General features: G+C 45.1%; 1 protein-coding gene and 1 long non-coding RNA gene across 6 annotated transcripts in view; one reads left to right on the top strand and one right to left on the bottom strand.

Annotated features, from left to right (window-relative positions):
- KCNJ6 (potassium inwardly rectifying channel subfamily J member 6) overlaps positions 1-17,032 on the bottom strand; it is a 232,815-nt gene that overhangs the window by 93,809 nt on the left and 121,974 nt on the right. The window lies entirely within an intron of this gene.
- Positions 5,917-9,995, top strand: LOC128349745 (uncharacterized). The gene is made up of 4 exons (XR_008318968.1): positions 5,917-6,533; positions 8,255-8,414; positions 9,339-9,480; positions 9,829-9,995. It is a non-coding gene; the product is annotated as an uncharacterized LOC128349745 (long non-coding RNA).

Below are 17,032 nucleotides of genomic sequence, written 5' to 3' on the forward strand. Positions count from 1 at the left end.
AGAGAATAAATAACTCTAAGTAATATACTGTTTTGGACAAGCATGAGTTTATTTTAACCAAAAGTGAATATTCCTGTTCAAAAGCAGTGATTCGTTAAAAGGCTTATAAAGTGTTGTTGTTCTTAAAAATTATTTTAATTGGTTTAAACAGTTTTAATAATTTTTGAATTGCTTTTATATTGTTTTTAGCATTGTTTGAATTGTGGATTTTATGTCTTTTTAAAAGTTGTTGTACACCGCCCAGAACCTCTGGATAGGGCAGTTTATAAATGTAATAAATAAATAAATAATAAATAAATAATAAACAAAACACTAATTCTTCACTATCTTTCAAGCAGAGGCCACTTTGGCAAAAAACCTTCAGCGTGAGAGCCATTTCCCACCATGCTGACTCCCATGCAGTGCTGTACTTTTCCCCAGCTGCAGGGGGACACTTTAAAAGAAACACAGCCTGCTCGAGTCCCAGTGCCATCTTGGGAGATGTGCATGGAGTGCTTGGAAGCGTAGTCCTTCCTTGCACTTTCCCCATAGAGCTCTATGAGGAAAGTCTAGGAAGGACTACATTTTCCACTGCTCCATCTGTGTCTTTCAATATGACCCTATTGCTCAAGAGAGCTCCGTTTCCCTTAAAAGAGACCCACCAGCACTGGACAAAGCACAGGACTGCACAATGGGAATGGTCACCTCCACACGGTGCCAAAGGAATTGTGTGGAATATTCCCCTAAATAAATAAGTAAGTAAGTACGTACGTACATTTATATATTGCCCCATACAAAAAGTCCCTGGGTTCACAACATAAAACCATTAAAACATTAACATAACTGAAACAATTTAAAATACAATAAAAACTCTAAAACTATTTCTCTGAAGCTTTGCACAGTCTTAATAAACAATTAGTCAGAGAGCAGTGCTTAGGTTGATGTGAGTTGCCACTGGCTTGTAGGTCTTGCTATAAAGAACATTGCATTAGAATGTACATACACATATAACAGAGGACTGGGGGAAAATATTATCAGGATTCTTCTGCTCCTTAAATGCTGCAATCCCTTTTGTTTCTTAAATCAACTTCAATTCCTATGTCTGGCTCTTTTAAAAATTCATTTGTTTTCCCCATAGGCTTTGCAAAAATTTAATTTAAAAAGGTGGGTGTCTGAAATTGTTTTATATGTCATATAAGTCACACAAACACTTCCTAGCCTCTTTTAGGTTTTTGTATTGAGGCTGCTTGATACAGCTGAAACACCACATGGGTCAGACCGATATTAAAAAGATACCAGCATGTGAAAACCTTTGTGGTAATACATTACTTGGCTTTGTGGTAATACATTACTTGGAGCTGATTCAATTCAAGTGCAGATGTAGCACCTGAATTCTCCCTCCCCTCCCATCTATGCCTTTTTTTTCTTTTTCAAGTGATCTAGGTGAGCAGTCAGTTCTTTATGCCGGCATCTCAAATTGATTATGAGCTGCATGAGAGAGAATAAATTGAAATGAAATCAAACAAGACAAAAGTGCCGATAATTGGGGGCTGGGGCATATTTTTGTACTAGGTGGTATATAAATCCAATAATCAATCAATCAATCAATCAATCAATCATTAATCTGGAGGTGTTGGGCTTGCCTATTCTGGATAGAGTTACACTCCCTCTTGAAGACCATGTCTGTAGCCTGGGTGTTATCCTAGAATGTGAGGATGTTCTCAGGGTAGCCCAGCCTGGGTTAGGTTGCATGTGAGAACTGCCAGGAAGGGGCCCCATCCCAGTGGGGCAGAGCCACCTAGCCCAGTTTTTTAGCCCGACAGTTAGCCTGGGTTAATGGTGTGCCAGGCTCTGGGATCCTGTGTCTCCTTGGGCTATGTTTACCCCGAAGAGACACAGAGATGGATGCTTAGAGCCCCAGTATCCTGGGGGAATTGTGTGGTGTATTGTAGGATACCTGGAGGTCGGGATGCATCATCCTGGCCTCCGGAGCTCCACACTGCCTGGCACAGCAGCAGATCATTTGGGAGTGTGGTTTGCACTCCCAGCAACCTTCCATGGATTGTCTTGGGGGAAGGTAAGCTTTGTGCAGCCTTCCCCACACTCAATCCTTCCCCCACCCACCCAGTGGTGAAAATGGCTGCTGTGCTTCTGCTTGGCTCATAGATGGTGGCTTCGCGAACTCACTGACATTAGCTTTTGGGGGGGGGGATGCAGGCAGAGGCGTAACTAGGGAAAACGGCGCCTGGGGCAAGCACTGAAATGGTGCCCCCCCGCGCCCCCAACATACTACATTATACTTAGGTTTTTCCTCACAAGCGCCCGCCGCTGCCGCCAAGCCAGGCCACTGACTGGCCGCCAGGTGACAGCAAAGCAATGGGGGGGCACGGGCGGCGTGGAAGGGACCGCTCATGGGGGAGGGGGCGCCGACGCGCTCCCCTGACTGCTGCAGCACTGCTGCACGGAGCAGGAAACATTTGTATTAACAAAAAATTAACAAAAAAAATTTACAATTTTTTTGTCATGGCAGTGCCCCCCATGTGACCAGAAAAGATGGTGCCCGGGGCATGTGCCCCCCTGCCCCCTATAGTTACGCCTCTGGATGCAGGTGCTCAAACCTGAGTGTGTGAGGAAGACCACTGTTTTAACTGGACAGGTTTATTTATACAACAAGATTAATTAGAACAGGTATAAATAAAAAATGCTGGTGTATGGGAACATTTCCTTCCTTACAGGCTCTGTTTTCAAAATACCCACAATACTATATCCTAGCTATTCCTAACCTACAGTTCTACCCACCCCACCAACCCCAACCCCAGTAACCCCAACTGCCTAATCTTTTTCATCCTAACATTACATCCTCCCAGCATACCCCCCCATCCCACTGCTACAACATTTCCTTTTGCAAACATGGCTCAGGCACAGTTTATTACAGTAGAAATGCCCAGTTCTGCTTTTTATCAGTGGCAGCACCAGGAAAAAAAAATTGAGAGAGGGTGACAGAAGGGGCTAAAAAGTACATTTCTGGGTGGGCAAGCTATGTCTCACCTATTGGATTTCTTAAACAGAAATAATAGTATATTTCACATTAACACTCTCATCCTGAACATGTTTTCTCTGAAATAAATCCTATTGAGTTTGATCAAGATAATTTAGATGACATGCAATTTATTTTTTATTATAAGTATTAACCAACCATTTTAGAACTGGCTGCATTGGACTTTCTTCCTTCAGCTGTGCAGTGTCACTGGGCAACTTGTGGACATAAACTAGCATCTGGCAATTCTGAAACATTTTCTTCTTCGGATTCAGAATAATCAACTTCACAGACTTCACAAATTTGAGCAGTGGTATAACAATGTGGGCAGCAGCCTGTGTTCAAAATCTGGTGCTGGCAGCTGCCTCCACAACCATGTCCCCAACTCACTTGCTGCTTTTCTCTCCCCCCACTCTAGCCCCATGGCCGCCACCTCCTCACCAGTCACATCCACTGTTGGAGATGGAGTTCCAGTGCATCGGCCTTTTGCACCAACTATGCTAATTGTTGGAAGTGAAGGACTATACGCTGTCTCTTGTCTCAGTGACATGGGAGGACAGACTAGTGAGTCAGAGGGCTAGAGGGTCAAGACATTGGTCATCCCTTCTCTACTGCTCTGACACTATTCCTTTGGAATGCAGATTGCTAATCTCAGGGACACTTCCTCCTTCCTCTCTCCCTTCTCTTCCTGTTCCTTCTACCTTGCAACATGCAAGCTCCTCTCCCTGCACCATGTGTGCAGAGATGCAGAATCCATCTGCATCCAGCTAGATAGATAGGTTAGAGATCCTAACTCCTCACTTTCCTATCTAGAATGGAGTTCTCTAATAAATGCCATATATATTGATTTGAAACTATGAACTGGCTCCAAATTACTTTACTCTCAGCATACACGCATGCCTAACTAAATTCTGCTGTGTTGTGCCTCTGTGCACTCTGCTATAATGAAAAAGGGTTTATCTTACCAGAGAGAATTCCCAACAGGTTATGGGAGCCCAGTATTTTGAGCTGCGTGTACTGCAACTAAAGAGTTAAGTCTGTTCCAGGAAATCCAGTGAGATCTAGCTATTGACACTTTGAATTGCTAATCTACAGCAGCTGCCCTTTCTTGGAGCTCAGTGAGGATGGTTACTTTTCTAGAGGGAAAGCTCAGGCTGACTATCCTGAACCCAGACAATTACTTGGAATGGAAAACCCGACTAAGGATTGCATTGCGAGCTGAAGGACTACAGAAAGTCACTGAAGAAGATCCCGCCACAGATGGAACCACAGCTGCAAAGAAAACTGCTAAAGAGGTGTGGCAACTCAAAGATGCAAAAGCTCAAGCTTTGATTGTGGCTTCTGTTGGGAATTCTCTCTGGTAAGAGAATCTCTTTTTCATTATAGCAGAGTGCACAGAGACACAACACAGCAGAGTTTAGTTAGGCATGCGTGTATGCTGAGAGTAAAGTAATTTGGAGCCAGTTCATAGTTTCAAAGCAGCTCATGTTCACGGAACACAGTTGCTCAGTTACAGCTCCGCCCCTGAACTTCTGATTCGCTATTACTATTCCTGGATATTTTTTGCTTCCAGTTCATTCGTGCTTCTTCATTTGGTCTATCTGAAGGACCCTGTGTGTGTGTGTGACATCAGATTTAGAACCTTTTTTTTTCCTTTTCTGGCTTTTGATGGATATGTGAAGTAGTAATCTAAAGATCCTTAAGGTGAAGCTTCAAAAGATGGAGGAGCTGGGTGATTTTGCTTTGAAAATATGCAAAGGATTGCAGCCGTCATTTTAGGATAACTGAGCAGAAGGAAAGGGGAACAATTAAATGCGATTTTCAGAAACTGATTTATTAAGACAGCAAGAACATTCAGAGATTCTTTCTTCCATTCCAAGTTCCATAGGAGTCTTGGATGAAATGCGTGTGTTTGTCACAGGGGGAAGGTAGGGATGCTGCAAATGTTCAGTGAACTGTAAGTGTGGAACAAAATTCAAATGAAGGAGGGGGGAAACTTCAGTTGGAGGGATAGGGAGGAACTCCAGTCAGCAGTGCCCCCCCCAATTTCCACCCCGCCTTGTGCAGACAGAAAATAGTGAGATGAACTAGCATAAGGACCGCTAAATACAGGCACTCAGCTATGTCTCTGCATGCAGTTCATTGTGCAAACTCACTGAAGCTCCTGCAAAAAAGCCTCCCATCTGAAAAAACCCTTAATGTTATAGAAAAGAATTTAGATATTATGCAATCACAGAATGAGCAGAATCCAAAGCCAGACTTTTCTAAAACCTCAAGGCAGAACCATTCCCAATAATTTCCCTGTGGAACAACCTACTCAGCCTAGACTGCCAAATGCCATATGGAGAGAACAAGCGTACCCCCAAAATTTGCCTCTAGAGCAAACACTTCTAAATGACTCAAGCAAGTGTGCTTCACTTAAGTGGCATCCTTGACTATTAAAGATTAACTAGACATCATTTTTCTCAGTGTTTCAGCATTCCATTTCTACCAGTGGCTGCAGCCTGTGTCCAAAATTTTTAGTAGGCTGCCACCACTGCTGCTGGCTCCCACTGACCTCCACTCACCTGCCACCCTCTGGCCTCCACTCATCACTGTGGCCAGCTCACTTCCCTTTGCCAGCTGTGGCACGCTGTAATCATGTCACTGCCTGGACCCTGTAATCTCTGGGATAACAGGCACTGGGCAGAACATGTGTATGATGGATCAGAGGGAGAAACTGAAGTAGAGCCAGCTGGACTGCACGCAGCTCCAACCAATTGATGTTGTGTTGTCTTTCCCATGTTGACCATCCGCCTTGGGCATATTGGCTGCTACAGTGGGCACCCAAGCTGGACAGGCTGGTGTCTGTGGTTACTATAGTTCGATTTAGGATTGTGAGAGGGAGGCCTTTCAACATGGTGGACAACAGCCACCGTCGTAGGGAGTGACGGATTTTGGATGGTTAGAGGATTTTCTTGTACATACAGGCCATGATGTCTTCCTGGAAGGGGAGGAGGAGCCACTGAAGAGGGCAGGAGTGCCAGCGTGTCCATGGGGTACACTCCAGGCATGAAAACATGGACCTGAGTAACTAAGCCAGTGTCATAAGGTCTGCTGAAGGTGCGTTAAGGAGAGGATGGATGAGTGAGACCAGTTTCTGGCGATGTTCTGGTGGTAAGGAGACTGACGGACGTCGAATATTGTACATAGCCCTCAGATGTTGAGGAGTTTGGGAAGGAACGAGGTGACTCTACTGGCGGTTCACCAGGAAACCGTGGGCGCTGAGGACAGACAGTGTCTGCTGCACAGAATGTTGGGCTTGAGCGAACGAGGATGCTCAAGATGAGCAGATCATCCAGTACGGGTACATGTGGACTCCGCTCGATCAGAGATGGGCAGTCAGCACCACCATTATCTTGGTAAAGACCCTCAGGGCTGATGAAAGGCCGAAGGGGAAGGCTCTGTATTGATAATGGTGGCGGTCGTAGAAGAATCTGAGAAACTGAAGATGAGCCGGAAGGATAGAGATATGAAGGTAAGCCCCGGATAGATTGATAGAAGCCAGGAAGTCTTGTGGTGATATCGATTCCTTGATAGAATGAAGAGATTCTATCTGGAATTTCCATTTGCGTATGAATCGATTGAGGGACCTGAGGTTTAAAACAGCTCTCCAAGTTCCATCCTTTTTTGGAACCAGAAATAAAAGCGAATAAATGCCACACCATAATTCGGTTGATGGTACGGGTTCAATGGCATTGATCTGCCGGAGAAGTTGAATGTCAAGACTCATCTGCAGATGTTTGTCCAAAATCTTGGATTTTGGAGATCTGGTGATGTGGTCCTGGGGATGTGTCTGGAATTCCAAGGCGTATCCGTGGGTGACGGTGGAAATCGGTGGAAGATCGGTGATCCAGTGTTCTTGTGTTGTGGCTTCCCACTGTGCAGAGAAGCAGAGAAGCCTGCCTCCCACTGGTGGGGTAGTCATTGTTTTCTAGAGGGGAGGGAAGATGTTGGGGCAAAGGGTCAGGACAAATGACCTCTGGATGATCCACCTTCCTGTTGTTGCCACTGGTTGCGCCAGGAAGGGCGATATGAGAAGCTTCTGTTGTCTCTGGGTAAGGCCAAGGGAGGCCTTTGGTACCCCTGAAGGACTGAAAGGACTGCTTATTGGATCGAAAGGGTCTACGAAAATCCCTATGGGTAGACGGCAGAACCTTTTTCTTATCTTTGGTCTCTACAAGGATTGGGTCCAAGACTTCATTGAAAAGTTGGGCACCTATAAAAAAAGTAGCTGAAAGGTTAAGCCTAGATCGCGAATCCACATTCCAGTGTTTGAGCCACAAGGAACAGCAGACTGCTACCCCTGAGGCCATAGCATGGGCCGCATATTGAATACAGTCAAGACTAGAATCCGCCATAAAGGCTGTGGCTTTGGCCAATTTGTTTAAACTTTGGTGAGCTCGGGAGGAACCATAACAGCGAGTTCTTTCACCCAGAGCATAGATGCCCTGGAAAAAACTGAATTTGTGGTGGCTGCTTTGATAACTGTGGCTGAGGCAGAATGCGTCTTATGAAGAAGCATATCAGCCTTACGATCCTGAGGAGATTTTGAGTTGAGTTGTTCCTCACCTTCCTTGACCACTACTGAGGCTGACACCAGTTGAGCCACGGGAGGGTCAACTGTGGGCACTGCCAGGAGAGAAGAAATGTCTGGTGGCAGGTTGTAATGTTTTTTAGGAATCGGACCCAAGGGCTTGGGGGTCACCCATTCAGCCAGCCTAATGTCCTTGAAGCGTGGGGGAAAGGGGTCTGTAGCCATTGGCACGGAACTGGAAGGAAAAACGTTATGATCAAGAGAAAGAGCGGTTCGAGTACTGTCAATCAGAGTTACATCATTAATAGCGTGCCTCGCCTTAGAGAGCATGACCTCAAAATCAGGAGAGGAAAATAGGCAGTAGGAAGATGGGAGTGGAGCCACAGTGTTCTCATCCGAGAGTTCTCCCTCTTCCTTATCTGATTGCGAGGCATCATCACAATTATTACCGCTCAATCCCTCCTCATGGTCAGAGAGAGGGTTGGTAGGCTGAGTGGAAGGTAGGCGTGGGTGAGGAAAGACCTCTACTGGTGCAGGAGGTGGGGGCTTAGATGGAGGTACAGGCTGCTGGTGCGGTGTAGGGTGCTTGGGCGAGGGGGCCCCATTTGAGGAGGAGGAGGGTGAAGGAGATCTGGGTCTTTTCTTTCTCCTTGAAACTCTAGGATGAAGTTGGAACAAGTCCCTTTCATTAGCAGGAATGGGGTGTCTGCCAGGGCTGAAGTCTGGAGACGAAGAACGTGAATGGTGGCAGTTAGCCCTGGCCGCCAAAGGCGGGGAGAAAGAGGGCTGTGGAGCCGGGGGTGGCACATGAACCCTGATCAGGTGAGCACACTGGTGATTAATTAAGTCCCCATCCCATATCGGGTGGGAAGGAGTTAGCACCCAGGACAGGCTCGGTACTCATGTCCCTTGGGTTTGAGGGCGGAGCAGATGGACCTGGTGGAGAAACAGGTTGCTCTGGCAAAGAAGGTGTGAGAAGGCTTGGCTGCGGAGATGAGGGACGCTCCCATGTCAGCATGGCTGGTTTGGAGGGCAGCAATGGAGAACTCGGGAGAAGCACGCCAGATGGCAGCGCAGGCAAGATCTCCTTCTGAGCGAACTCCGTCTCCCTTTCCAGTGGTTGGGGAGGAGGAGAATTATCCAATATGGCCTGGATCACAATCACCTCCTCCGGCGAGGCAAGAGGAAGGATTGGTGGCAGAGGTGGGAGCCGAGCGCCCTGGTTCAGTGGTGCGTCGGCTTCCTCGAGCTCAGATTCGCAAGCGGCGAGGTTGGCGTGCCTCGCAGATGGCCTGGATTAAGAGCCGCTCGCTCAGGTGCACAGCAGAAGCAGGCACTGAGCTTGCTTTGATAGCAGAAGAGCTCTTTTGATCTGCGTCTTTCAGATGTTTAGCTTTCTTTTTAGCCTTCTTCTGTTCTTTTCCCGATGAAGGTGGTGGGAACGGCTGCCTGATTTTGGGGGCAGCGTTCGACGGAGGGAGAGATGGATGGAACTATCTCCCCAGGTGGAGCAGAAACGTGGAGAAGTGGTCTGTTCCTGTGATCAGAAGCAGGCCCTTCAGAGAGGGAACCCGCTAGTGGAGTGCCAGAGTGAGCGCATTCCATAGGAACAAATAAGGGAAAAGGAAAGTACAATGAGATGCTGATGGCCAAATTAGAATCAAGAAAAAAATAAGCTAACAGAGGAAGAATTTGGAATTTAGTTGAAAAAAATGACTTCTCTTCCCCCCCCTTGCATAATACTAGATAGAAAGAAGAAAAAAAGGGGGCGTGAAAAAGCTATCCAGCCAAGCATGAGATCAAAAAAGTTGCAAGAGCAAATGAACCGACCGACCTGTTTGTGGAGCAAAGACAGGACCAGAACTGGGGCTGGGTTGCCTCCTACACAGTAAGTTAGCCATACCTTCGGTTATTTCATTGGTCCTGTCTTGGAGCATGCTCAGTCTGCAATCCCATACTATGGAGGATGACCTCCTCAGGCTGTGGAAAAATACTGTAGCAACTCCCATTTCAGAGCTGAGACCAAGAACTTTTCACTTGCTTGCTTAATTCTTGACGGAATTTGAATCCAGATCTAACCTGATCTCTTATCTGTTGGACTACACTTTAATTAAAGACCATATTAAAATGTAGCTTGAAAGTCTTAATGCATTCATCATGTTTATACATTTTATTGGCATATTGTCTGGAGCAAGGGATCTCCAGTTTAGCTTTGATCTGTTCCTTTGCACCTTAGGTGTTTCTATTGATGACGATTCTATGAAACCACTTTCAGTGATCCTTTTTTTAGAAGAAGACTTTGCTGTTCATCAATTTATAAAATTCCACATGTGTTCAAGGATCCATTTGCAGAAGCACATTATCACTATCAAGAAAGCAAACACAATGTGGGAATTGCAAGAAAATAGGCAAGTTTGGTAGTTGGCTTGCAAGAGGATATGAGAATAAAACTTACAACAGTTTTTGTAGACCTGCTGGATGGTTGATCGATTGAAATGTTGTTAATTGAGAGATGGGGAAGTGAGTTAACCAATATAATCTATATTGTATTTTCTCCTCATGGTGCTGACCTTTCCTGTCATTATTTTATATAGCTGTTCACTTTTGTGATAATCAAAATATAATTTAATTCATTGTTTCTTCTGTCTTGTGCAGTCTCCATTATTTATTACTGTAATAACTAGAGAAGATAGACACTGAGTCTAACGATGTAGCCCTCTATAAATTATGTATTATATAAATGAAAGCTTATATTTAGTCTGGAGAACTTCTGATTTCTTAATAAGAGTAATAGCTTGTCTAGATTTTATAGTGCCATGGGAATCAGTATCTTTGTGTTGTGTGTTCCCACTCCCAGGTATATTGTGTAATAGAACTCACCATATGAATTCTGCTATTCATTTATTGAGTTTCTCTGAAAATAATTATCATTGGTGTAGATTACAATGTTGAAACTTGCTATATGATGGGCAAGATTCATTATTCTTGCATTCATTATGGGAGGAGAGCTGGTCTTGTGGTAGCAAGCATGAATTGTCTCCTTTGCTAAGCTAAGCAGGGTCTTCTCTGGTTTCCATTTGAATGGGAGACTACATGTGAGCACTATTCCCCTTAGGGGATGGGGCCACTCTGGGAAGAGCATATGCAGCCTGCATGCAGAAGGTTAAAAGTTTCCGCCCTGGCATCTCCAGATAGAGGTGCTATTCTCATGACCAACAAAAGTCGGGCTAGCAGAGGCTAGCCCGATTTTTGTTGGTCGTCAGAACCATTGGGCTCGCAGCCGAGCCTGGCGGTTCTGGAGTGGCTAACCCGCTCAAGAACCCCTGGAAAAAAGCAGGTTTGCGGAGTGAGCGCTCCTGCAAACCTGCTTTTTGTGATCGTGAGTAGCCACGACGTGCCTTCGCGCCATGCCTACTCATGAGTAGACCCCTGGCCGGGAGGCTTACAAGCAGCCTCCCGGCTTGGGGGTCTCCCCAGTATGTCCTGTGCACTCATGCAGGGCATACTGGGGCTTGCGGGGGCCGCGCGGCCCCCACTCCCCCCACCGGCTCCGTCTCAGGGCCGCCCATCATGTGGGTGGCCAATCCGGCCGCCCAGGGCTCCCTTCCCGCTCAGCGCCCTAAACCAGGTCTCACTGATCGTGAGACCCGATCCAGGATTGGGAGAGACTCCTGCCTGTAACCTTGGAGAAGACACTGCCAGTCTGTTATACTATCCAGTACTGAGCTAGAGGGACCAATGGTCTGACTCAGGATAGAAACATAGGAAGCTGCCTTATACTAAGTGGGTGTTCTAGTGGAAAACTTGCCACAGGGATGCCAGTCCTCATGATGATCAGCTCTAATATGTTTCGAATAGTCCAAATTATATTTATATGGACAGTCTAATCAGTCTCAATTTATACTGTACTTTATAAATTTTAATTGGCATAATACTTTAATATGTTCATCCAAAGCTTCTAGGAATTAATAAGAATTTAATAACAAAAGGGAGACTAATGCAATTAGTAATGAAATATTCTATCACTGGGGTTCTAGCGACTGAATACGTGACATGAGGGAAATTCCTAAAGATGAGGATAAGAGTGGGCCGTGAGCTGCCAGTCACATAGCGAAGCATGGAGCAAACCACTATACCAGTGTTCATTCTAAGATCTGTAAGGCTGTGGGAGCTCCCATGAACCCTAATTGTTTGTTGGGCCTGTGTGAAGCTTTGGCTAAAGCCAGTGGCGGAGCCACCATTGTGCAGGGGGGTTCAAAGAACCTGGGCTGCTGCACCTCAGGGGCTGTGTCTCGCACCCCTGCATCTGACATCAGATGCAGGGGGCATGACCATGTTAGCAGACGTGACTGTGTGCCCCATTTGTAAGTAAAATCCAGCCAGCGCCATGTTTGAAGTGTGGCTGGGATGGCTTCTCCTTGCTTGCAAAGGCAGGGAGAGCTATTCCCAGACGGGCTGGGAGCCGGTTAGGGTTGTTTTTTTGTTTTTGTTGTGTGTGTGTGTGTGTGTGTGTGTGTGTGTGTGTGTGTGTAATTAAAGTGGCCCACTCCTTTGAAGTCAGTGGGGACCCTCTTATTTCAGAAGTCAAGTGCAGTTTTCCTAACAGCCTTCTGGCAGTGGGGAATGGGCAACAGGACTGTCAACTGAGAGAAGTGTGAAGTAATTCTGAGAAGTGTAAGGAAGTCACTCTCTGCCTGATAGATAAGAGAGGATAGGGGGTGGGGGGGGGGAGAGAAAAGGATACAGCAATTCTGGGCAGGCTTACTCAGAAGTAAGCCTCCACACTGCTCTAACTACCCTTCTGGCTTTCCCCAACTGTTCATTCCATGACTCTCCTCCTCCCTTCCCTGAGAATTCACATCCCATAACTAATAGAATAGGCATTGCACTTGCAATATAATTCACAAGCTATCTCCCCTTGCCAAACTCAAGAGTACTGGCAAACTTTGGCTTCATTGTCAAACCAAACATGCTCTGTATAACTGTCAGCATTTGCTAGCCATAGACTTAATAACTTTTGAACTGCTGCTCCAGACTTCATCAAATCAATAAAGGATTGCCTTCCTAGACAAGTCTGCACAGATTCCATCAGTCTTTTTCATCAAAATTTGAAAGAAATATATTAGGAGCCCCTGGTGGTGCAGTGGTAAAACTGCCGCCCTGTAACCAGAAGGTTACAAGTTCGATCCTGACCAAGGGGCTCAAGGTTGACTCAGCCTTCCACCCTTCTGAGGTTGGTAAAATGAGTACCCAGAATGTTGGGGGGCAATATGCTAAATCATTGTAAACCACTTAGAGAGCTTCCAGCTATAGAGCGGTATATAAATGTAAGTGCTATTGCTATTGCTATTATATGCCTGGATAAAATTTGGGTTAAAAAGTGTCAGTGTCAATTTTCAGCACTTTTATAAACTTGCTGTTGCTGTGGCAATTTTTATCTGATCTCCATGAAAGTAGGTCCTTTTGTAGACCTCATCAAGTAGATCACACACACCATTAATAGGTCCACACCATATTTATAAGCAATAGAAATTTGGGGCTTATAAGGGTGGAACCCCTTGTTGTTGTTTTGCTCTTGCTTATGCTGCTTGCTGTTACTTAAGGGGCACTCCCATTCCTCTTTAATTTTGAAGAGTTTGTGTGTGGATTTGTTTATGCAAAATAAAGTCATACTTAATAATTACCTACAGAAACCAAATTTTGCATAAACAATGCTGCCACTTAAATTAGCTGAATGCACTACTTTTTACACTGGAATATCCTGAGGGATTCTTTTTGTATTTTTAATAAGAAATTCTGAATATTATAATCACATTTTAATTGTTATTGTTCTCAACAGATTTCTAACAATCAGATCAATAATTCAAAAATGACATAATGCCCAAGAGAAGCAGAAGATCTTTCTCAGATTCATAAAAACATAAGAACAGCCCTGCTGGATCAGGCCCAAGGCCCATCTAGTCCAGCATCCTGTTTCACACAGTGGCCCATCAGATGCTGCTGGAAGCCTATGGGCAGGAGTTGAGGGCATGCCCCCTCTCCTGCTGTTACTCCCCTGCAACCGGTACTCAGAAGCACCCTGCCTTTGAGGCTGGAGGTGGCCTGTAGCCTTCCGACTAGGAGCTGTTGATCGAACACTCCTCCATGAAGTTCACCAAACCCCTCAAATTTACTATGATTCAAATTTACTATGTATAGTAATTATTCAAAACAAAATGAATGTTTGAAGTTGAAATCCTACAAATTTAGAAGTGTTCTTTTACTTACCTTTTGCAAGCACATTAATAAAAAGATTATTATATATATTCTCTTCCTTGAACTTTCCTATCAGTGTAATATATGCAATACAAATTTGCATCTCAACAGCAGTGCTCACCTGCTAGTCTGTTATATTAAACAGACGGCCTGGAAGCTGCAACTGAACATGTCTGACTATAGCATACACTTGTATCATTAATATCTGACACTTCAAAACACAAAAGCTAAAGTTGAATGATTATACAATATCACAAAATAGCAAGCTTTTAAATTCAAAACCTTTCCTCATGCTGGATGTTAAGCAAAATAAAAGGGCAGGGGTGGGGAGGCAAATTTAGGAATGAGGGGAAAGTCCTAGGAACTGTAGATCAGACAGATCTGAGTGACTGGGAGGCATCCTCCAGAGCAGTGGTGGAGCCACCATGGGTGAACGGGTTCAAAGAACCCGGGCCGCCGCCAATCAGGGGCTGCGTCTCGCAGCCCCGACACCCTCCGCATCTGATGTCAGACATTGGGGGGGAGGCATTATTTCATTCCCAAATAGGGCTGCGCACCCCCATATGGGAACAATATCGGCCCATGCTGCACTGGCAGCGCGGGCTGGAGCGACTCTCCCTGCCTTTAAAGGCAGGGAGAGCCGCATGTGGCCTCGCTGCCAATGCAGCAGGGCTGATGTCCCTCCCAAACGGAGCCATGCAGCCCCATTAGGGAGGAAGATCTGCCCATGCTGTGTTGGCAGCACGGCTGGAACAGCCCTCCCTGCCTTTAATGGCAGGGAGAGTCTCTCCGGCCCGCGCTGCCTAACGCAGCACGGGCTGATCTGCCTTCTAAATGGGGCCACATGGCCCCGTTTGGAGGGAGACCTCGTCCCCGCATCTGATGTCAAATGCAGGGGCTTGGCTAGCCGGGCCCCCGCGTCTGACACCAGATGCAGGGGCGGGGTCAGGGGCTGCGGCAGCCAAACACGGGCCGCTGCCAGCCTCGCTCTGTGGCTGCTCCAGAGGCTAGAGGGCAACAACATGGGACAGCAATTGCTTTCACTTCTTGCTTGTGGGCATCCTGAAGGTATTTGGAGTGTCTCCGTTTGAAACAGGATGTTGGTCTATCTGGTTGACCCTTGTTCTGATTCAGAGGGCTCTTCAGAATGCCCCCTGCAGATATTACCTGCAATTATCCGGAATGCGTTCCAGATATTATCCAGAAGTACATCTCATTCAGTAGAGTAGGCTACATTTTATGTGGGCTCACAACAGGGGATGGTATTAGGAAAACAGAATACTAGAAGTGAATTATTTATTTCTGGGAGATATTGCTCCTGAGACTATTTACTCTTATTATATGAAATGCTCCATTGATTTAAAGGAGTGCAGCATTTTTCTTACAATAGATTTTATACATGGTTGACATGACTAAGGGAAAAACTGAACAATGTTAAGAATTAACTAATGCAAAGGTATGAGACTGAGATCAGAAATAAAGAATAGTTAAGGGAGAAAACACTCTTGGAAGCCATCTTTTACATATATAATTACATATAAAAATGCTAGTGGACTTAATTTTGCATAAAGCAGACGCCTTTTTACACTCCAAGTACAGCCAGCTTGCAATTCTATATGAAACATGAGATTGTACAGAATACTTAATCTAAAACTGAAAACACCAGAATGAGAACACAATTAAGAGAGCACCTTCTTCCTGCTGCTTTTTAAGATCATTGGGGGAGGTCCGGTTGTGGTTACTACCAGCTTGTTCGATGGTGACCCAAAACCTGGCCTTTTCTAGGGTAGCCCCAGGTCTACGGAACACATGCCATACAGCATCTGGGGCTCTTTACCTTGGAAATAGACTAAGGGGAAACACGATTGAAGTGTATAAAATTACACATGGAGTGGAGAGGGTAGACAGAGATAAATTTTTCTCCCTCTCTCACAATACTAGAACCAGGGTTCACCCCATGAAACTGAAGGCTGGGGAATTTAGGACCGACAAGCAGAACTTGTACTTGTACTTTTTCACACAGCGCATAATTAATCTATGGAATTCCTTGCCATGGTATGTGGTAATGGCCACCAGCTTAGATGGATTTAAAAGGGATTTAGACAGATTCATGGAGGACAGGTCTATTGATGGCTACTAGTCTGATGGTTGTGGGTCATCTCCAGCCTCAGAGGCACAATGCCTCTCAATACCAGTTGCAGGGGAGCAACAACAGGAGAGAGGGCATGCACATACCTCTTGCCTGTGGGCTCCCCAGAGGCATCTGGTGGGACACTGTGTGAAACAGGATGCTGGTCTAGATGGGCCTTGTGCCTGATCCAGCAGGGCTGTTCTTAAGTTCTTATGCCCAGATGAAGTCAGAGCCTCCCCATCGCTGGCTGTTTTTAAGTGACTCTTGAAGAGAGACCTATTTTATCAGGCTTTTTGTTTATAATGTTTTGAAGTTTTACTGATCATTATTTTAATTTGTTTGACATAATTCAAGATTTTAATTGTTGTGTTTTAATTTGTAAACTACCCAGTGATTCTATAGGGGGTGGTATATAAATATGATAAATAAAATAAAAATTCCAACTCATTTTTATAAGTTTTTCTGTGGTAGTAAAATAAATATGTAACACCATATCATGAGGCTACTCTTGTTGCTTTCTGAAATAATAAGCCATAGAAAGGCTTTCAGAGAAGGAAATATTTAACTTATAATAAATGAAGCTACATTGTCATGATTAGTTTGAATTCAGAATAGTAATGCATGCTACATCAAGCTTATTGTGTATAAGTGAGTAAGATTATTTTAAATGTACAGGTGGACCCACCAATGTAGGAACCTAACCTCTGCCCCCCTCAATTCACATAGGAGCAATGACTCATTACTTGTGGTTTTATTATTCGTAGTTGTAGGCGAGAAACGGAACCCCCGTGAGTAGCGAGGTACACCTCTATATAAAGAACACATGCTTCACTTTACATAATTTGTCAAATCAGGGAAACTAAATAAGTTCTCTCACCATGACCCATAGCATGCCTGTTAGCTTACCATAATGTAAATGTTTAAATATTAATTATGAATAGGGAATATGAGTTTTGAGGGCTTCCCATGGCAGCTGTTCTTCTGTTCAGAGGTGGAGAGACTTCTGGCTTGTGGGATCTGCTTTATTTTACTACACCATGTACTGGGATAACCT

The sequence above is a fragment of the Hemicordylus capensis genome, chromosome 3 (assembly GCF_027244095.1).
Source record: "Hemicordylus capensis ecotype Gifberg chromosome 3, rHemCap1.1.pri, whole genome shotgun sequence".
NCBI classification, from domain to species: Eukaryota; Metazoa; Chordata; class Lepidosauria; order Squamata; family Cordylidae; genus Hemicordylus; species Hemicordylus capensis.